Genomic DNA, 20,113 nt, shown 5'->3' with positions numbered 1-20,113 from the left:
GAGTGATTTTACACCGTCTTTCGCAATATTTCAGCTATATCACGGCGGGGGACACGAGAATGTGGCTGTACACATTTCATCCATGTCGGGAATCGAACACAGACCTTACGCGTGACGAGCGAACGCTCTGACAACTAGGCTAGACCAGCAATCGTATCAGTATAAGGAGTGAGTAAGTGAGTATGGTTATACGCCGCTTTTAGCAATATTCCAGCAATATCACGGCGAGGGACACCAGAAATGGGCTTCACACATTGTACACATGTGGAGAATCGAAAATGGGATCCCCTTACCGTGTTATGCCAATGGTGGTACTTTTTGTTACCCTGCCTGGCCCTCGTCAAAAAGGGCATGAAATAAGGACTGGTTGGCGCGAACTCCGTATTATAAGCCTGGGCGGGGTATCAATGTTAAACCGCTGCATGGTATCTCAGTATGGTGGCACTATAAAACCGGAATAAAACCGCGCTAGTACAAGCAGCCACACACACATACATGTATGTGTCGACGTGATCGCAAAATTTACCAACGCGACGTTAAGCCTCACCTCTCATGGTTCAGGCTGTTGTGTTTCAGCTTATGCAAACTCATAAACTACCACTTTAAATGTCACGAACACTGGCTATGTTTTTCGTATTTTACATTTGTAAATGTTGTGGGTATTACTGGTGTATTTGTGTACTGTTAATGTTTACTGAATTGTATTTATGTCGGATCGACATCGGCATAGTGATTCGTGAGTAATGCTTATTCTCAACATATTGCAACACAGACATATCCTCTTACTGTCATAAATAAAAACAAATTTATTAAGTTTTTTTATTGTGACGCATCAAGCAGAACATTATAGAATATTATTGCGACATTAATATCTTATGATGCAATCATTTGAGAACTGTTGTAAAATCAACTCTTCCCAAATACATATCACGCCGATACGAAGGTATGCGACAGCGAATGATGCTGAGTGGATTCGTTACAGTTTTTTTATGTTTGTTTGTTTGTTTGTTCGTTGTTCAACGCAACACTCAGCAATATTCGACTTATTTGACGTCGGTCTGTACATAATCTAGTCTGGACCAGGCAATATAGTGATTGATATCATGAGCATCGATCTGCGCGATAGGGATACGATTACAGATGTAAACCATCAACCCTTTAGTCGCCTCTTATGACAAGCATGGATGCTGAAGACCCATTAAACCGGATATTCGCGGGTCGGTTTTTATGTAAATGTATGTATTTATTTCACTGAAAATAGATATAGGAGAGCAGAATGATCACGTCTGTGTTTTTGTTTGTTGTTGTTTAACGTAACACTCAGAAATATTCCAGCTGAATGACATGGTCTAAATCTTCCAATCTGGACCAGACAATCCTGTGATTAATTTTAAGAGTAGCATCCGTCGCCGTCGGGACATGATGACGTGCACAGAACCATGTCGACGCCTCGTGTGACAAACACGGGTTGCCGGGAACCTATTCTAACCAAGAACTCATACGGTGATCACGACAACAATCACTGTAAATTCTATTGAGGCCAAACAAGATATCAAGCGAAAAGTTAATATCGAGTATATCAGTAATTTGCAAATATTCTGACCATTTTCAAATCAATATACCCGGTATGAAACCATATGCCACAGAAAGCCGTTACTGGACAGTCTTGACGTAACCCAGTCCTAACCCAAGTAGATTTCTGAAATGCAGCTATTTCGGATTCTTGATTATCCAGGATATTATGACTCTATTCTATTATGACATAAACCCTTGGCCTGGGTTCTTAGTTAGTGATACGAAAAATAGATACAGTGACGTTCCACGTTCCATGATATACTCGGGTTTCTGAATCATGTCTGATTGCATTGCCAAGCGAGTGTGTTTCTACTACTAAACAGAACAATGTCTCCTAAATACACGCTACCTGACATTAGCGTTAATCCTAAAATGCACTTTGTACATTGCCTCGGTGAGAAACTGGACTCCTGTTTGTTCTGTCACATCTACATATTATATAGACATGCCTGCTCTTACTCACTTGCCCCGTGGGGTTCCGGGGTCAAATAGGGCCACAGGATCTGTGCTTATAATAAGAGTCGACTAATGAGGATCAGGTTGTTACAATGCCTGACCTGGCTGATTGTGTGTCATTGTTTCCCCCCGGCGTCCCACTCACGCTGTCATTATCCAAGCCGCCTTGATCGGTTGAATATTGCTGGAAGTGGCGCTGTTACAACCTTCAAGAACTCACATTTAGTTGAACCGCCACCGTGGTCTAGTGGATAGAGCGTTTGCCTCGAGACCGGAAGGTCGGGGTTCGATCTCCGGCCGCGTCATGTCTTAAGACGTTAAAAGATGGTACTTGTTGTTACCCTGCCTGGCAGTCATTAAGGGGATAAAACAAGGACTGGTTGGTTCGGAGTCAGTATACTGTGTCTGAGTAGGTTATTCATGTTAGGATTGCGGCATAGTATCTCAGTGGGGTATCACTATGACATCGGCATTAATTCTGACTAGTAGAAGCGCACACACACACACACACACACACACACACACACACACACACACACACACACACACACACACACACGCACACACATGCACACACACGTGTTCGCGTCGCTATGTAAGTGCAAAAATCTTGAACGCGACGTTAAATCCCATTTCACCTCACCTCACCTCACCTCACCTCACCTCACATTCAGTTGAGTAATGTCCGTGGAAGAATATGTACCAACTCGACATGTGTACCCGACTATAGACAACAACTTACCAAACATAACATTCTTTCACTATACAGATACAAATGTTACTGACACTGCGGCTTCAAACAACATTGACTCCACCCATGAGGATCCTATATAGTTTGGTCTTCAACAACCCAAGAGGCGACTAACGGGATCAGATGGTCAGGTTCGCTGACTTGGTTGATGCATGTCATCGTATCCCAAGGGCATATATCGATGTTCGTGATGTCAGTCACTGGACTGTCTTGTCCAGACTCGATTATTTACAGACCGCCGTCATATAGCTGGAATATTGCTGCGTGCGTCGTAAAACAAACACTTAGTTACTGTAGTATCAAACTACAGTAAACTACGGTTATAACGAACACGCTTATAACGAACTGGCGGATATAACGAACTTACTTTTTTGTTCCTGACTATTTGCTGTAGTTATGCTGTATAAATGCTAATAACGAACTACGGTTATAACGAACTAAAATTAGTAGACCCTTTGAGTTCGTTATAACCGTACTTTACTGTACTAGTATAGTAAATCTGATCATACAGACAGGGGTCTTTTGAATATTTGTAATACGGTGCAGACACACGGATGGGGCGAAACATTTTACAATATTTATTTGCTTTTCAACAATCATAGTTTTTTATATCCCGTTTTTTAAGCTCATGGGCAGACGCTAACGATACAGCTACGGAGCAAGAGCATTTGCTGGAGCCGATGTTCGGCGCACGGGTTGCGAGGTCGTCCAAGGTAGTCTGCAATTCTCAGAGTTGCGTCTCTTGAGAAACGCCAGTAACCTATGATCGTTGGCTTTAATCCCAGTTCGGCCCGAATAGTGAATGAGTGAGTTGGGTTTAACGCCGCTTTTAACAGTATTACAGTTATATCGCGGCGTGTCAGCTTAATGTGGGAGGAAAGCCCGAAGTGATGCAGGTCTCAGACGTTTACCACTTCGGTGAAACCCCTGAGCACGGGTATGGTGCTGACAAACCTAGAAACATAATCGGGGCAAACCGGGATTCGAACCCACAATCATAGGTTTCTGGCGTGCCCAAGGGACTCAACTCTGCACAGCGAATCGCGGCGCCCTAGACGACAGGGCCTCCCGTGCCCCCTCGGCCCGAATACATATGTTTCTAGGTTTGTCAGCACATTACTTGTACTCGTGGGTTTCACCCAAGTGGAAAACGTCTGAGACCTGCATCACTTCGGGCTTTCCTCCAGCCTCAAGTTAACACGCTGTGATATAACTTGAGTGAGTGAGTATTGTTTTACGCCGCTTTTAGCAATGTTCCCCAATGGAATCAAACTCGGGTCTTCGGTGTGACGACCGAACACTTTAACCACTAGACTATCCCACCAATATATATATATATATATATATATATATATATATATATATATATATATATATATATATATTGGCGTTAAACCCAATTCATCCACAAACTGGAGCCGTTGTCGTTGCCGCTTATACATTCTACAAGCACATCCACGTTGCAGGCTTGCTGGAATCAGTGTTGTAATATTAACGATCTGTGTTACAGACACTTGGTTGTGACAGTTATGTGTGTCCTGGCGATTAGCGGATGCAGTTAATGTGTCCGTTTCTAGTTCGCCATGTTGAAACAGAATATGTGATACAGCTTTTATTGTCATTGCTTTTATCTTTTTTATCTTTACATTTTCATCATAAATATTATGATTACGTGTAATTGTGTCCGTGTAGCAGGTTGGGAAAAGCACGTATCATATATCATACGCTGTAAACGTGCCCATATTTCATAAATACACATTGCAGTGTTTTAGGGGTAGAATTACTCGCACGTTTCTGAACGGCTGGAGTGAGAATTGAAACAATTAAGCTAGTAATCTCCTAATAAATATACGTCAACTTCAAATAACCGCATTGGCAGAATACATGCCATGTAACTTACATTTGAAGTTCCGTTTACAGTTTGGCCCTCTATGAAGGTACATACTTCAATGAACTCGAACAAAGTGAAAGTCAATTCTCAGAGTTTTCTATGATCACTATGATTTACCTCGAAGGATCTAAATCCATACACAATCTATAGTACTTGTAACTTCATGTTTACACTGACAGTCATACACCAACCAGTTGCGGAATAAAATAGTTCCTCAACAAGAGTAAGTGAGTGAGTGAGTTGGGTTTAACGCCGCCTTTAACAGTATTCCAGTTACATCACGGCGTGTCAGCTTAATGTGGGAGGAAAGCCTGAAGTGATGCAGGTCTTAGACATATCCAGGAATAGCTATTGTGGTTTGTTTACAACAAATGTATAAGAAATATCATCATTGGATGAGAAAGGCCCTACCTCAGTAAGTCAGTCAGAAGGAATATACCTTTTCATCGAGTACAAGACGTCAAAATGGCCGATACGATAAACGTGACGGGAGGGATTTCCGAAGTTGTTCATGAACCTGTGGCGGTTATGTGTGTTAAGTCATCTTTGATCAATCGGCCGATCATTGAAAGATGATGATAAATATGTGTCAAATAGATACTAAGGTACATTCATAGTTTAGGCACGGATCCAGTCGAGACAATAGTTTGGATATGCATTTTTCTTCGTATTGTTCACTAGGATGGGTCGTAGCGAGGATATTTGTGAACAATCATGCAATAAAACTCTCTGACGTTACTCAATGTATACTAAAACGCTGAGTTCAAGATTAAAGGGTCTAAATGATCAGAAACTACGCTTCTGTATGCATTCGTGTTGGGGAATTCCAAGGGGTTCCTCCGGGAAAGTGGAAGTAGTCCGTCAGTGTTTACGTCATATCAAGAAAACGGTCTCGTGAAAAAACGTATGAACGTCAAATTGTGTCGTTTATACACTTATGAACCTTAATTTTCGCAGTCATGTGACCGATCTTAAGTCCAATGGGAAAGCCGTTTATCGTGTGAATGTCACATCAGAAAAATAATGAATATTGAATAATCAAATGAAGAGATTGTTTGTTGTATGTTTGTTTGTTGTTGAACGGCGGCTTGTAAATAATCAAGTCTGGATTAGACGATTCCAGTGATATTATTGTGAGCTGCGATGAACGACGACACAGACGATCCGATCCACTGAGTCTCCTCAGACATATTCTCACCCTGAATTCCCACGGTGCGCGAAGGAAGAAGAAAGTATATCGAACGTATACTTTAAAGATATGATTTACAGACAATGACTTTGATTTTTGGTACGACAAAATGAATTCGTGATCTCCCATGGCACAGTTTCCCTATGTCTAGTATAGTGAAACCTTGTTAATCCAAACATTAACGCTCTCAATGAAATAGTTCAGATTAACAAGTTCCTTGTGTTACGAATCATTGCAATGGAGTAATGTTTCGTTATTGTCGCAAAATCGCTTAATCCATGCTCCGCTATAATCGCTATATTATTTACTATATCAGTACGATCATTATGATCATCTTCAATGTCAGTGTAGTTGAATACCGGCACTCTCCGTGTCTCGAACTACGGTTAACACGATCTAATGCTTGCATTTGGGACTTCGATTTAATGAGGCTTGACTTCAAGGAATCATTCAATAGGCAGTTCCGCATTGAAGGTTTAAATATATATTACAGGTTTGAAAATAGGATTTTCACGCATTGTTTGACCCATTTTTTTATCTTCATCATCATCTTCGCGATGTGAATGTTTTCACGTTATGTCATTAGTGTCAATTGGCCTTGAAGGATCCTCTACTAACGGTCCGTGATGCTGTTCGTAAATAACGTAGCCACTGGCGTTCCTACATCAATTAGATTTAATCTGAGTGAAATTCTGCTGTGATAATATAATATCTCTGTGTTAGTATTCCGTCTTTCCGATGCGTTTTTATAAATGCTACATTCTACCTCCGCCATTTACAAAACATCTCCTGGTGGAGTTCCGGTGATAATAAATCAATTTAACCAATTCTCGCACAGTAAAATTACTTTCTTTAAATGTGATTAGACTCATTTTTCAATAGTAATATAAAATATGAACATGTATGTGTGTGTGTCAGTTGTGTGTGTGTGTGTGTGTGAGAGAGAGAGAGGGAGAGAGAGAGAGAGAGAGAGAGAGAGAGAGAGAGAGAGAGAGAGAGAGAGAGAGAGAGAGAGGAGGTCCAGTACGCTTCTTGTCATGAGTATTCTCAAAGATTCGACACCTCATTCTAGACGCTCACTGCATATTTGTTCAGAATCTTTAACTAAAAATCCCAAATTGAATGACACTAACATACTAGAGTAGCGAGTGGCAAAGAGTACACGAAAAGCAAGCTCACGTCCCACGTGTATTGCAGACATGTTGCGAAAAGCTTCTTTTCTATTAGGAACACTTATGAATCAAACACTGTACTACTCATAATGGTTGAAAGCAGTAATCAGATCTCTTTGTCAAGCAGGCAATCTAACAGGGATAGCTGTTTGAATGTGTTCACGCTTGTATACACATGTCAGCAATTGATATCGTACTCGTTTACTGCCCCCAGAACCGTTTTCGTTCATGGTCGAGGTAACAGTAGAAGCGGCTTTAGAAAATATTCCAGAATACATTTTCAATATGGGTTCAAATAGCATTTGTATCAACATGTCGTTAATGGTTGGTAGGTTGGTTGTGTAACGCCGCACTCAGCAATATTCCAGCTATATGAAGGCGGTCTGTAAATAATCGAGTCTGAACCAGAAATCCAGTGATTAATATCATGAGCATCGATCCACGCAATTGGGATCGATGACATGCATCAACCAAGTCAGCGAGCCTGATCAACCGATCCCGTTAGTCGCCTTTTACGACAAGCATGGGTTGCTGAAGACCTATTCTACCCCGGAATCTTCACGGGTCTGTCGTTAATGATAACTCCTAACTAATGTGTCGTTAATGATAACTCCTAACACATTATGTTTGTCAAACAAAACGACATTACCATCAAGAATACAAACAGCGTGAATTATAAACATTTCAATGTGACTCTTAACAAAAGAGAAGTACAAAGAATTAACACGCAACTAAGAGGAATACAGGAATACAGGAATACATTTTCATTCCTAAAGTATAAGTTTCACTTTGAGAATCTTTACACGAGACGCATGTTCTCACAAATATATCCTACTACAGAAATAATCAAACATGTTTGATCACTAGTGGAAATATTGTACCAACCCTAAACAGGATTAAGTAAATACCCTCTTGAATTTTATCATGGACCTTGCATCTAATCACCGCGATGTTAACTGCCACGGTATGATTTCAATCAATGCCTTGATAGAATTTCAATCGATACGTGGATAAATGAGTTTTTCACTGACATGGAATGGGACATTACAACCGGATCCATATTTATATATTCATTTTTCTCTGACGTCAAACACAATGGTGTTATAACACTGAGTCATTCACGATTTGATGACTAAGTTGTAAGTGCGTTTGTCAAACTTATTTTGGCATTTGTGATACATCTCTGCAGTCTAAATGCGTCATATCAAATGATGACGAAGGTCCAACTGACCCATGTAAAACGATCCAACTTGAATAACTTTAAATCAATCCAGAGAATATGTTTGCTTGAGAATGTTCTGAGTTGCATACTTCCGCAATCACTTCATATTTGGGAACGTTGGGTACTCATCATGTGTGATCATCTCCAAAGAGTTTGTTTGAAGTGACTTGTAGGCTCGCCAGGATAACTGTAAAGTAGAAGGTTTCTTTGTCTTGGACATGATCAGGGAGACCACTTACAAGGATATAAGCTGAAATATGCACTCATATGAAATGAATGAAACCATTCCTTCCAAAAGCAAATATTTGTCGTCTCAAATCCATCCTGTAGAAGGTCGGAGATGTGAGATCTGAAGCGATTTGAAGCCATTTCTTACACGTTTTATGCATAGGAAACAACGGAGAAGATTCATTTAAAGAGAACCATTTCAATTTACAATGTCAAAGGGATTTACCAAAGGCAACGACAGCGGTCTTGATACAAAGCCAATCTGGTAGTAGCAGACGCTTTTATTAACTTTTGTTTCAGCTTTTGTCTGATGTTTTTAACATGTCGAAATCAAAGCGATGTACAATATCCACCCTGGTTTACGCACGATCTTGATATTGCCTCGGAGCCGTTCCCGCGGCGCCATTAGGCAATCAGACGCTGTAGTTGTAAGAATTAATCCATCGGCTGATTAACCAATGAAGCACATGGTATCGGTTCACTGTCAATTAAGCACAGACGTATTCATCGTCTTGAATGTAGCCACTAAGCTGGATGATACGTTAGACTTCCACAGATGACTACTGGTATTCCCAGAGAATAGAAAAAAAATCTAACCAAAATTGATAAAAGATATGACATTTAAGTGTTCATTATTAGTTATCCAGAATAAACTGTTTGTAAGGTATTACCGTTTTGGTTATTGGTACACAATTCCAACACCTACATCTAAATAGATTTAAAAAGTCAACGCCAGAGATTACCCATTCTCAATTATCTGCTGAAACATATTTCAAAGGGCAAATGAGCGGTGAAAATGATATGCATGGATCACTGAATATTTGTGATGACATCAGGTCTTCACCTTGAACAAACTAACGGGATCGGGTGGTCAGGCTCGCTGACTTGGTTGATGCATGTCATCGATCCCAATTGCGTGGATCGATGCTCATGATATTAATCACTGGATTGTTTGGTCCAGACTCGAGTATTTTACAGACCGCTGTCATAAACTCGTAGCTGGACTATTGCTGAGTGCGGCGTTAAACAACAAACAAACAACAAAATCTTGAACAAAGCCTCTCACGAGAATTGAAATAACGGCGAAGATTGTTTGGTTCTAACACGTATGTATATAAGTAAGCCACCAAAGGACCCTTGGTAATGTATATAATAGTTTATTTTAACATATGACCATACTGTTTCAGTACGCGAAGAAAATTGATGTGAAAGTGACATGGAACAGATTCCATTGGGTGTGAAGGGCAAAATAGCCGTGGAAATTATATGAATGGACCACTGAAAATCAGTGATGACACCAGGTGTTCGCGTAAAAGCTCATCATGTCTTCCTTTACCGTTGTACCCGTCACTCACACAATTTGCATAGAAAGTAAGGAGTTGTTGCCTAACGCAGCATAGAAATATACCTGTCATCCAACGGCGGCCTGTGAACAGTCGATGGCCAGACAATCCAGTGACAGTAGCCAAGACAATCCAGTGACACGACAATGCGTTTTATTGATTTTGTCAAAAACTAAATAAAGATATGTTAATTTTGCATTATGTCTGCAGCATACAAATGCAGAATTCTGCTGCTTACAAATAAAGAGAAACACTAAAGATAAATGTTCGTTTTGCAACAAAGTTAGGGAAGTCACGACAGAACGATGAAAACGATATTTTGATTTTTTTCAATCGATAATAATTTGGCACATAAAATTTACCCTGCAAATATCTCCTACAATTTAAAGCAATATCGGTAAAGAGTAAACCGAACTGATTCGTGAGTTTAAATGTAAACTCAAATTGACACTTATTCACGTCAGTTACTTTTAAAATTGAAGTCGACTGAAATTGCATATTCAAGCAACTTTATTCCTCCGAGAACATGGCGTCATTGTAAGGTTAAACTGATTGATAGTGCAGGCCTCTGTGGATATGCACCGCCAAACAGTTTCAACACACGTGGAGATTACGGGTTAGAAACGTTACCATAATACCTATGATTATAGATCTTCAGCAACCCAATGGCATGCTTGCCGTAAGAGGCGACTAACGGGGTAGGGTTGTCAGGTTCGCTGGTTGATGCATGTCATCGTATCCCAATTGCGTGGATCGATGCTCATGATCTCAATCACTGTCTGGTCCATAATCGATTATTTACAGACCGCCGTCATATAGCTGGAATATTGCTGTGTGTGGCGTTAAACAACAAACAAACAAGCAAAATCCTTCAAGGGGATCGGGTGGTCAGGCTGGGCGACTTGGCTGGTTGATTGTGTGTCATCGTACCCAACGGCCTGGGACGTGGCTTTTGACAACAATGGTTGGCTGGTCCAGATTAGATTATTGCAGCCCGCCTCATAGAGCGAGGACTTTGCCGAGTGTAACGTTAAACAAACATACAAAAGAAGATGCGGGTATGATCACCCCTCAAACTTTGACGCTTTTATAATTATGAGTGAGTGAGTGAGGTTTAACGCCGCTTTTAACACTATTCCAGTTATATCACGGCGTGTAAGCTTAATGTGGCAGGAAAGCCCGAAGTGATGCAGGTCTCAGACGTTTACCACTTCGGTGAAACCAACGATCACGGGTATGGTGCTGACAAACCTAGAAACATAATTGGGGCGAACCGGCTTTTATAATTATGGATCCGCGATATTCATTTAGTTAGAGATTAACCTCTCATGTGTTGTAACAAGAACCTCATTTATAAGATCGAACAAACAGAGACATATATGTTTGAAGTCGAGAACAGTGGACAGAACTTAGATACACAATAAGAGCAGCAAAGCCCTTTCTGTACTTATATGAAACATAATATCACAGAAAAGTGTATAAAGTGTGTCTTTCTCTGTGGTTCGTGTTTCTCACAGCTTATCAATCGCAATTGTCTTTTCTCGCGGAGGATAGGTACTAAGCTATATATAATTCTCAACAGGTGTGACCTTACGTCTTTACAACATATCAATAATTATGTCTAGACAACCCTCATATATGATGACATGTAACTGAATAAGTCTCAATGAATGCAAACTGCCGTTTATTCATAGATCACATTCTAACAGAGCCATGGTCACCTTAACCAATGTACATACCGCCTCCTCCAAAAGGGAATATTTTGCGCCACTTTAAGCAGTGGTCCTGTTATTTGTTGGCGCACCAGCTTAATGTGGGAGTAAACCCCAAATAACGCAGGTCATCGTTTTGCTGAAACCATGAAGCAGGGATAGCCTATGGATTATTATCAGGGTGGTCCAAGGGATCATCGGATCCAGGTACAACTAAGGAACATAACCCGGCAGAGGGAATTGTTGCGCCTCAGAAGGCTGGACCATCCGTGCGCGCACCCATGTGATAATAGAGGCATTCTAAGCTGTTTGTTATGTGATTAATGTAACCAACTTCGTTCAGGTATGAAATGATGAATGATGAACGCTTATTGCTTCATACCATGAATGCATTGTCGGAAGTAGTAACCAGCATTTGACATTCTTTTCGATACCTTTGATGACTGATCTATAGTAACGTAACTATTATTTCTATTATACTTGGATATTAATGATTGAACTGGTCTAAAAATATATATGATTTATCATCTACATTGGAGTGAGTGAGTATTGTTTTACGCCGCTTTTAGCAATATTCAAGCAATATCACGGCGGTAGACACCAGAAATGGGTTTCACACATTGTACCCATGTCGGTAATCGAACCTGGGTCTTCGTCGTTACGAGCGAACGCTTTAACCACTAGGCTATCTGGCCGTTCCTCATCTACATTGAAACGCCTTCCCAACAGTAAGTGAAAAACTACTTTTCAAATGACTACAGAAAAAAATGAAGTTGCATATTGCCTGAAGGTCATCCCGCCTAAGCCAACAAAAAATCACCCACTGAGATTTGAAGCGACTATTTTCGCATTTCAAGATTAGGGAAAAACCGTTGAATTGTTTCTCTTACGAAAGACGACTCCACATACAGCTTGATGCTCTATAAGTGACCTATCAATGGAAAAGGTTCAATGTCTCGCTCAAGAGTTGTTTCTTTGAGTATTGAGCTGCATGCGTGACAAAGTACCATTATGCAAATCTTCGAAAGGTCATTTAAAAACGGCCAAGATACTATGTTGCGTGTTCCAATAGACTAACTGCATGACGAGACGAACAATAGGCTTTGCCTTTCTGTGCACAACGCAGGTGTAAGTAACACTTGTCATCTGTTTGACACCGAGTATGACGCCTCTAAATCATACATTGAAAATAACCCACAGAAAACGACTTTTCCAAATGCAAGTGCCGACATGCAGTGCCAGGGTTCTATTCGATCAGTTAGTTATTAATTGGGATGTTGTAGCATATTTGACAAGTACTGAAGTTCTAATCAAAAGCTCTGTGAGTAAACACTTACCTGCTTAAACACACTCACATGGATAACCCAACAACATTATTTTTTCGACACACCGTGCCCCCGAGGTGGTTGGGAAGCATATTGGTAAATGTGTTCGCGACCAAGGCTGAACGCGGGGTAAAACACTACTCACTCTCATGAACATAATCCGAAGATCATAGTCCGAAATAAATGTACATCGCCGTGTATAGCAATAGAACTTTAATGTTTCCACAACCCTACGAGAGTGATTATCACTTGCAACATTCTTCGTATATGTTTTAACCGGAGTAGAGCAAAACGCTGCGAAGAATAGAATTCTTTGAAACACAACCATAATATCAACCAACCTTAATTCAGAAAAAAGCGTCCTTATTGCAGGATATGTTTTATATCAGGCGGATGTTTCATTTCCGAAATATTTTCAAACTGAATTTGTTAAGTTCTGAAATTGATAATGATGACCAGTTATACTTAATGCCACATTTATCATGAAGATTTTAAAGAAATGATTTAACATATAGACGGTATACATCATTTAGTAACACATTGAAAACCTTCAAACTTTTCAAAATTCATTTCACAGTACATCGAGATTATATTATACTAAGCCAAATTCCTATCGCTCAACACAACAGTAGCCTACTTACATGTCAAATATTCACATAGGAAAAAGATTTTGAGAAAATGAATCTCAAGCGATATGAGAGTACAACTTACTTTAGTCTGTAAAGGCAACGGCGGTCTTTGAAGAGGGAAGAAACTTGTAGAGTAAAATCGCTGCGAGCCTAGAATGTGTGTATTATCCCACGAATTGTTGATGCCGTGTGCTCCTACCTACCATCCCAGATCAGCCCTAGTTCTAACAACTCGCCCACAAGTCTACGACAGACAAGTCCTTCCCATTCATGGTATTACCTTTGACCTCCCAGCAAGAAGCGTTTCCCACTCGGATCAATCAATTCACATGACATTCCCGCTAATACCAACTCATAGTGGGGCGTGGTCTTTTAATACCGCCTAGCCAATCATGTTATTGAACGTAATTCACGTCAGGTTTAGTGTGGGAGTATTCAGTTTATCGACCCCCTCCCTCCACCTATCCCTCCCCCTCTCATCAACACCCCCCACCCCTCACTTTCCCGTGTCACCCATGAAATGCCGTGGTAACTTACAACCTAGGAAGCCTTCGACTGGTATTGACTGTATGAGTGAGCGTGTATTCCATTGATTGGGATAAAATACTTGCAGCAACCGAGGTGGACATTTCACAAGGCTTTCATGAGCTTCACCATCCTAGTCATGAAACAAGGATGGTTTTAGTATAGGATGAAGTTTTCAACCATAGCGAACCAAGACCTTTAGGCGAGTCATAGGGGGTGCACATTCAAGCGTCTCTTCTCTGACGGCAATGAACACCTTCCTTTTCGTCATCCAACATTGAAGTAAATTTGCTTGGATTTAAAAGCTAAATCGCATTTTACTAACATTAAAAATGCATTACCAACGTTCGCATCGTGATTAAATGATGTTCTACTTAAGATCAACATATCTTTCGGGCGGGCTCCAAAAACGGCACTGGCAGCCATCGATTTTTATGAAGCTAACGCACGGCTCGGACTGCAAACAGTTTGTTTCACCGCTCGGTGATTTATGGTTTTCTGTTTGTCGACCATGTTTTTACCACGGAAGCCTCCCATCTTCAGTGGATGTGTACATGTCATGTAAGTTCCCAAAATATTAAAACCTGGTAGAAACTCGACGAGTTTTCGGAAATGAAGCTGTCTATATCCATCCAGCTGAAATCTCTTAAAGGAGGGCACTCATGTTAAGGAATTTCCGTGACGTCCACTTTTTCATACATTTGAAACATTATTAACAATACAACTGCCGTTTTCCACTGTAGTACATGTGCATTGTGCATGTGCATGTACATGTGCAAGCTCACATGCAATTCACGTTATTCACAATAGCAGGCTTTTCAATATTTAGAATTTCGCCAACAACAAATAAAAGTGTTTCCATAATCATAAGAAATCTCTGATGAAAGAGATTCTAGGATTCCGACTATATAAAGTGAATCACTAACAAATAGTGATGATACCGGGTGTTCGCGAAAAACTCCAATGTTGTACAATGGATACAAAATTTGCCGGATTATCACTGAAGCTATGGTTATTTTGTACAGAGTGAATAAATACCGCTTCAATAGGTGATTTAGAAATGTCACGGCGTTTCGACAGAAAACCCGAGATGATCCCGGTGTTACACATTAACAACTTTGGTCAAACGAATATTATAATCATTGTGAATTTGAGATTCGAACTAATAATCAAAGGAATCTGGCAAGGCTAGGAGACATTACCTCCACAGCGGACCCTTTGGCTACAGGGTCTATACTGTGTCCCTACGAAACGGACTAAATACGGTAACCAATGAAGCTATCATAGAGCCATCTATGTTAAAACTATCGAAAACAACATCTGAAGAACCAGGGAAAATCTTTAAAACATTTATATTTTCACATCAAGTCTCCGTTATCAATATGTACTTCCAATAACTCTTAAATTAGATTAAAGTAGATTTTTACAAAACTGTTCATTATACCTTTATACTCTGTGGTGTTAGTGCGAGTATTGAGCTTGCGTACTGTATGTATAACCCAATAGCATTACACATCAGTCAATGATTGATCTGCGTGCGAACACATGGCCTCTACAGTTTTCAGATAGTGGCCCACGTTCTTGTAAATCACGCCTACTGTAGTGTTTGAGATTCTCATCCCAGAGACAATGTAAATGTAGACATGGTGTTAACGTACATCTTCATGTCTGCGTACATCTTCATGTCTGACATGGTCAATTAAACATTGTTTTTTAATTTAAAATGTTTGCAGTTCACGATATCAAGTGTGAGGATTTTATGACACACTTTCTATACCTTTTTGTTTAATATCTATTTCTGATTCAACAATAAAATGTATTATTGCGCTTAGTTAGTCATGTTCAGGCGTTTAAGGTGCCGCAATTGACAGTGCGGGGTTGCGTGACAGAAACCTACGATCTTTGGTTCCTTTCCTAGATTCGCTCTGATAATGTCTCCTGGTTGAACAGCACCATACCCGTTGTCGTGGGCTTCACCCAAACGTCACGCGGCTTTCCGGCTATCCACCCACATGAAGATGACATGTCGCCAGATAACTGTACTATTGCACAAAGCAGGGTTAGACCAACCTAAGATGTTGGCGTAGACTTTCAGACTGAGCGGTGACAGATAATTTCTCCAGTATGTCCTCAGCTTACAAGTCATGTACACGTAAATTATTCAAGACAAGACAAGCCTGTACATTGAACATTTCAGGTAAATTACGGTGTATGTGTGCATTGTCTGGACCAGACAATCCAGTGCTTGACACCAAGCGCATCGATCCACGGGATCCATTAGGACATCCGACCTATTGATACTCCTCTTACGTTGTTGTTTGTTGTTTAACGCCGCACTATATTCCAGCTATATGACGGCGGTCTGTAAATAATCGAGTCTGGACCAGACAATCCAGTGATTGATATCATGAGCATCGACCCACGCCATTGGGATCGATGACATGTATCAACCAAGTCAGCGAGCCTGACCACCCGATCCCGTTAGTCGCCTTTTACGACAAGCATAAGTCGCCATTTATGGCAAGCATGGGTCGCTGAAGACCTATTCTACCCCGGAATATTCACGGGTCCTACGTAATTGGGACACGATGATATGCATTAAACAAGTCAGCGAGCCTGACCACCCGATCCCGTTAGTCACCTCTCACGACAAGCATAGTCGAGAAATATGGGTTGCTTGGGGCTTTTTCTAACCCGAAATCGCGGTCTGTAAATAATCAAGTCTGGGCCAGACAATCCAGTGATTGAAATCATGAGCATCGATACACGTAATTGGGACACGATGACATGCATTCACCAAGTCAGCGAGCCTGACCACCCGATCCCGTTAGTCACCTTTAACGACAAGCATAGTCGGGAAATATGGGTTGCTGGGGGCCTGTTCTAACCCGAAATCCCAACCGGTCCACGTCTTGTGTAACTGGCTGTTGTCCTTTGTTAATTAAAGTTACAACAAAAACCAACCTTGCCATGATAATCCAGTTATGATATAAATGTAAGCGTGACTTCGTATAGATGCCTTATACCCATACCGATAATTACGTATTTTACAATAGCACTTTATGAGTGCTCCTATTAAATCAACATGATATATATCAGGCTACAATGATTGAAAAAGACCAAGAGAAAATCTTACTTTCAGCATGTTTGTGACTCAGATGTGTTTTTACCATTCGTTTAAAAAGTCTCTATTTACATCTTAAAAAATAGCTTTCGTGAAAGACTTATGTCCAATTATAAGAAAAATGCTTCATGAAAATCTCCAAAATCAGTCTTTCAACACATTTTAGTATTGGGTGTTGTCCTGAATCAAAAACATAAATGTTTTGAACGTCTAGTTCTCTTTCATGTGAACACATGGGTAACGTTCCTAGACATTTCAAAACGTTTTGGTAATGTCTTTAATTATGCTGATCAAGTGTGTCGAAAAGAGCCCATTTCTACCTCGTCCGTTAAAGAGAGGGAGAGTGCCCGTTGTTAGTCCGGGTTAGAATTGGTACCCAGCGCAACTTATGCTTGTCTGACGAGGCGACTTAGTGAGGGTGGCCAGGGCAGGCTCGGTGACTTGATTCATTGCGTATGTCATTATACGTGGGTCGATGCTCAAAATATCTATCACTCGATTACGTATCTGTTGCCGTCACACAGCTGAAATATTAGAAAGATTATGGTACAGGATCTGGTACCTACTTGCAGTCATTGTAATTAGTAATTGATAAGGAAGGGAGACGTTGCCTTTCTTATAGTTAGAGTGAGTGAGTTGTGTTTAACGCCACTTTTAACAGTATTCTAGTCATGTCACGCGTGTCAGCTTAATGTGGGAGGAAAGCCCCTATAATTAGAGTAATCTTCAGATGTTATATTGCTCTATTTATAAAATAGCGAACATTATGTTTGAACCACGTGTATTAAACCTATTGGGACTGTTAGTTGTACTTAGGCCTGAATACTAATTCTTTATGTAAACCGATTGTCCCGGCCTTATCTTTGACTAACATTATATATGCAAAGATAATTAGTTCATTCGATATAAACGATGTCTTCCTTGCGACGTTTCTGTTTCATCCCGGTATTCAACTTGTTCGGGAATATATTTCAACGCCTGTTGAAAGCAATAAAAACAAGGTAATTCAAGATGGCGATAACGGCTGTCTACGAATTACACCAAGATGGTCACAAGAGGTCAATCACTTTCAAATGAGGAATAATGGGTATGGATAAACTGATAAAATTAGAATAATCGGAAAATAAATCACTGTTTCTATCGAATATAGGGCAAGCGAACCTGTGTTACAAATGAGGACTCTTAAAGAAAGACATCTGTACCTGTTTCGTAAACTGGCGTTTATTTGTTTGTCTGTTTGTTTAACGGTGTAATCAAAATATGGCTATATGACAGGATTCAATACAGACAATACATTGATAGATATAATGAGCAACGATACACACCGTCGGGGTACGATGACATGCAGTCGACAAAGTCACCGAGTCTGACCACCCGATCCAGTGAATCGCCAGAGACATAAACGTTTCACTGGCTAGGTGATACCACCATTCTGGACAGATGCCGTTTAGCCCCGCAATTAATATAAATAATCAAGTCTTGATCAGATGGATGGCGTTAATGTTCAAGGTTGATTACAACAAAGAAACCAGTAAGGTCACACATTTTAACCCCCCGACCCTCACTCACTTTGCCCTTACGGAATTCAACATTTGACCTACTTTTATTCTTCCTTTACGCAATATCAATTAACATGCTTATATTACAGTGAGAACCGTGAACATCCGGGATAGAATAGGTCTTTAGCATCCCATGCTTGCCATAAAAGGCGACTATGCTTGTCGTAAGAGGCGACTAAAGGGGTCGGGTGGTCAGGTTGGCTGACTTGGTTGATGCATGTCATCGTCTCCCAATAGCGTGGAACGATGCGCATGATGTGAATCACTGGATTGTCTGGCCCAGACTTTATTATTTCTCAGACCGACGCCATATAGCTGGAATATTGCTAAGTGTGGCGTTAAACAACAAACAAACCAAACCAAGCAAACATTACTCTAGGAGGGATTAACGGAATTGTACAATGGAGATTTTTTATATCATGGAAAGGGTTTTGTCGCTTTTATTTAATGTTGATGTAATGTACTCTTGTGTTTGTTTCTACCCCCATCACACCAAACTAGTTCTCAATACGTTCGTGAAAATGTCGTCGAACGGGCTCCAACTGTGTTTGAACGTAGTGGACGTAGTAGCAACTATTGACAGTCTTTTTACGAACTTCATGGACGGCCTCGGACGGGGAGCGTGCTCTAGAACTTTAAGTCTGCTCAAAGTTTTATCCCGTCCATCCCGTTCTGCAAATAGTCGAATTGACAACGAACTTAAAACGAGAAAGACGTATTACGAACGGAATTATATTTCGAACGGAATTGCCGTACTTCGAACCTACTAGGGACGTGTTACGACGTGGTGCAGTCGGACATAAATTTCAGAACGTGTGCAAACCGACTGGGTCGACTTCTCTTTGGAGGCATGATATGTACAGCTCGGAGCCCTGAACTTGAATGAAGACTGGCTACAACGCGCTCGGTATCCATTGGAGTCGGGCCAGGACGGGCCAGGACGCAAATACACAAGTACTTGGGACGAGATGAGGACGTACTGCGAACGAGTTGGTCGGGTTTAGAATTAGTTAGAACTGGCTTGGACGTATTGTGAACGAAGTAGAACGAGGTTGAACTGGTCAAGAACGGATTGAGAACGGCTGCGAACGTGCTCGAACTGCTTCAAAACGTTGTCGAGATCAGGTGAACGGCCACTTTTACACAATCTGAACTGGATACAAACGGACTGAAGACTGGCTAAGAACGAGATATACGTATTGAGGACTGCTTATGAACGAAATAGCATCGTATTTTACGCCAAACTACGCGTTCTACCGTGACCACAGCCCGTTCTAGTATTTTTTGTAGAACGGGATAGAACTACTTTGGTGTGATGGTAACATTCTGGCAATGATGGGACCAGATTCTGACTTTTCTGCCATCTTAGCTGTATGTTTTCATTGTATGTACATGTTCCTAGTGGACGACTG

General features: G+C 40.8%; 1 protein-coding gene across 1 annotated transcript in view; it reads right to left on the bottom strand.

Annotated features, from left to right (window-relative positions):
- The window catches only part of LOC139463466 (allatotropins-like), a 66,495-nt gene extending 52,712 nt beyond the window's left edge, over positions 1 to 13,783 (bottom strand). The window contains exon 1 of the mRNA XM_071244736.1: positions 13,576 to 13,783. The gene's annotated coding sequence lies outside the window, so the exon portion shown is untranslated. The remainder of the gene's footprint in view (positions 1 to 13,575) is intronic.
- Positions 13,784 to 20,113: the final 6,330 nt, after the last annotated feature.

This window comes from Haliotis cracherodii, unplaced genomic scaffold (assembly GCF_022045235.1).
Source record: "Haliotis cracherodii isolate W230 unplaced genomic scaffold, xgHalCrac1.p SCAF_16, whole genome shotgun sequence".
NCBI lineage: Eukaryota > Metazoa > Mollusca > Gastropoda > Lepetellida > Haliotidae > Haliotis > Haliotis cracherodii.
Note: the sequence above shows the minus strand (reverse complement) of the source record. Positions and strands in the feature narration are given on the sequence as shown.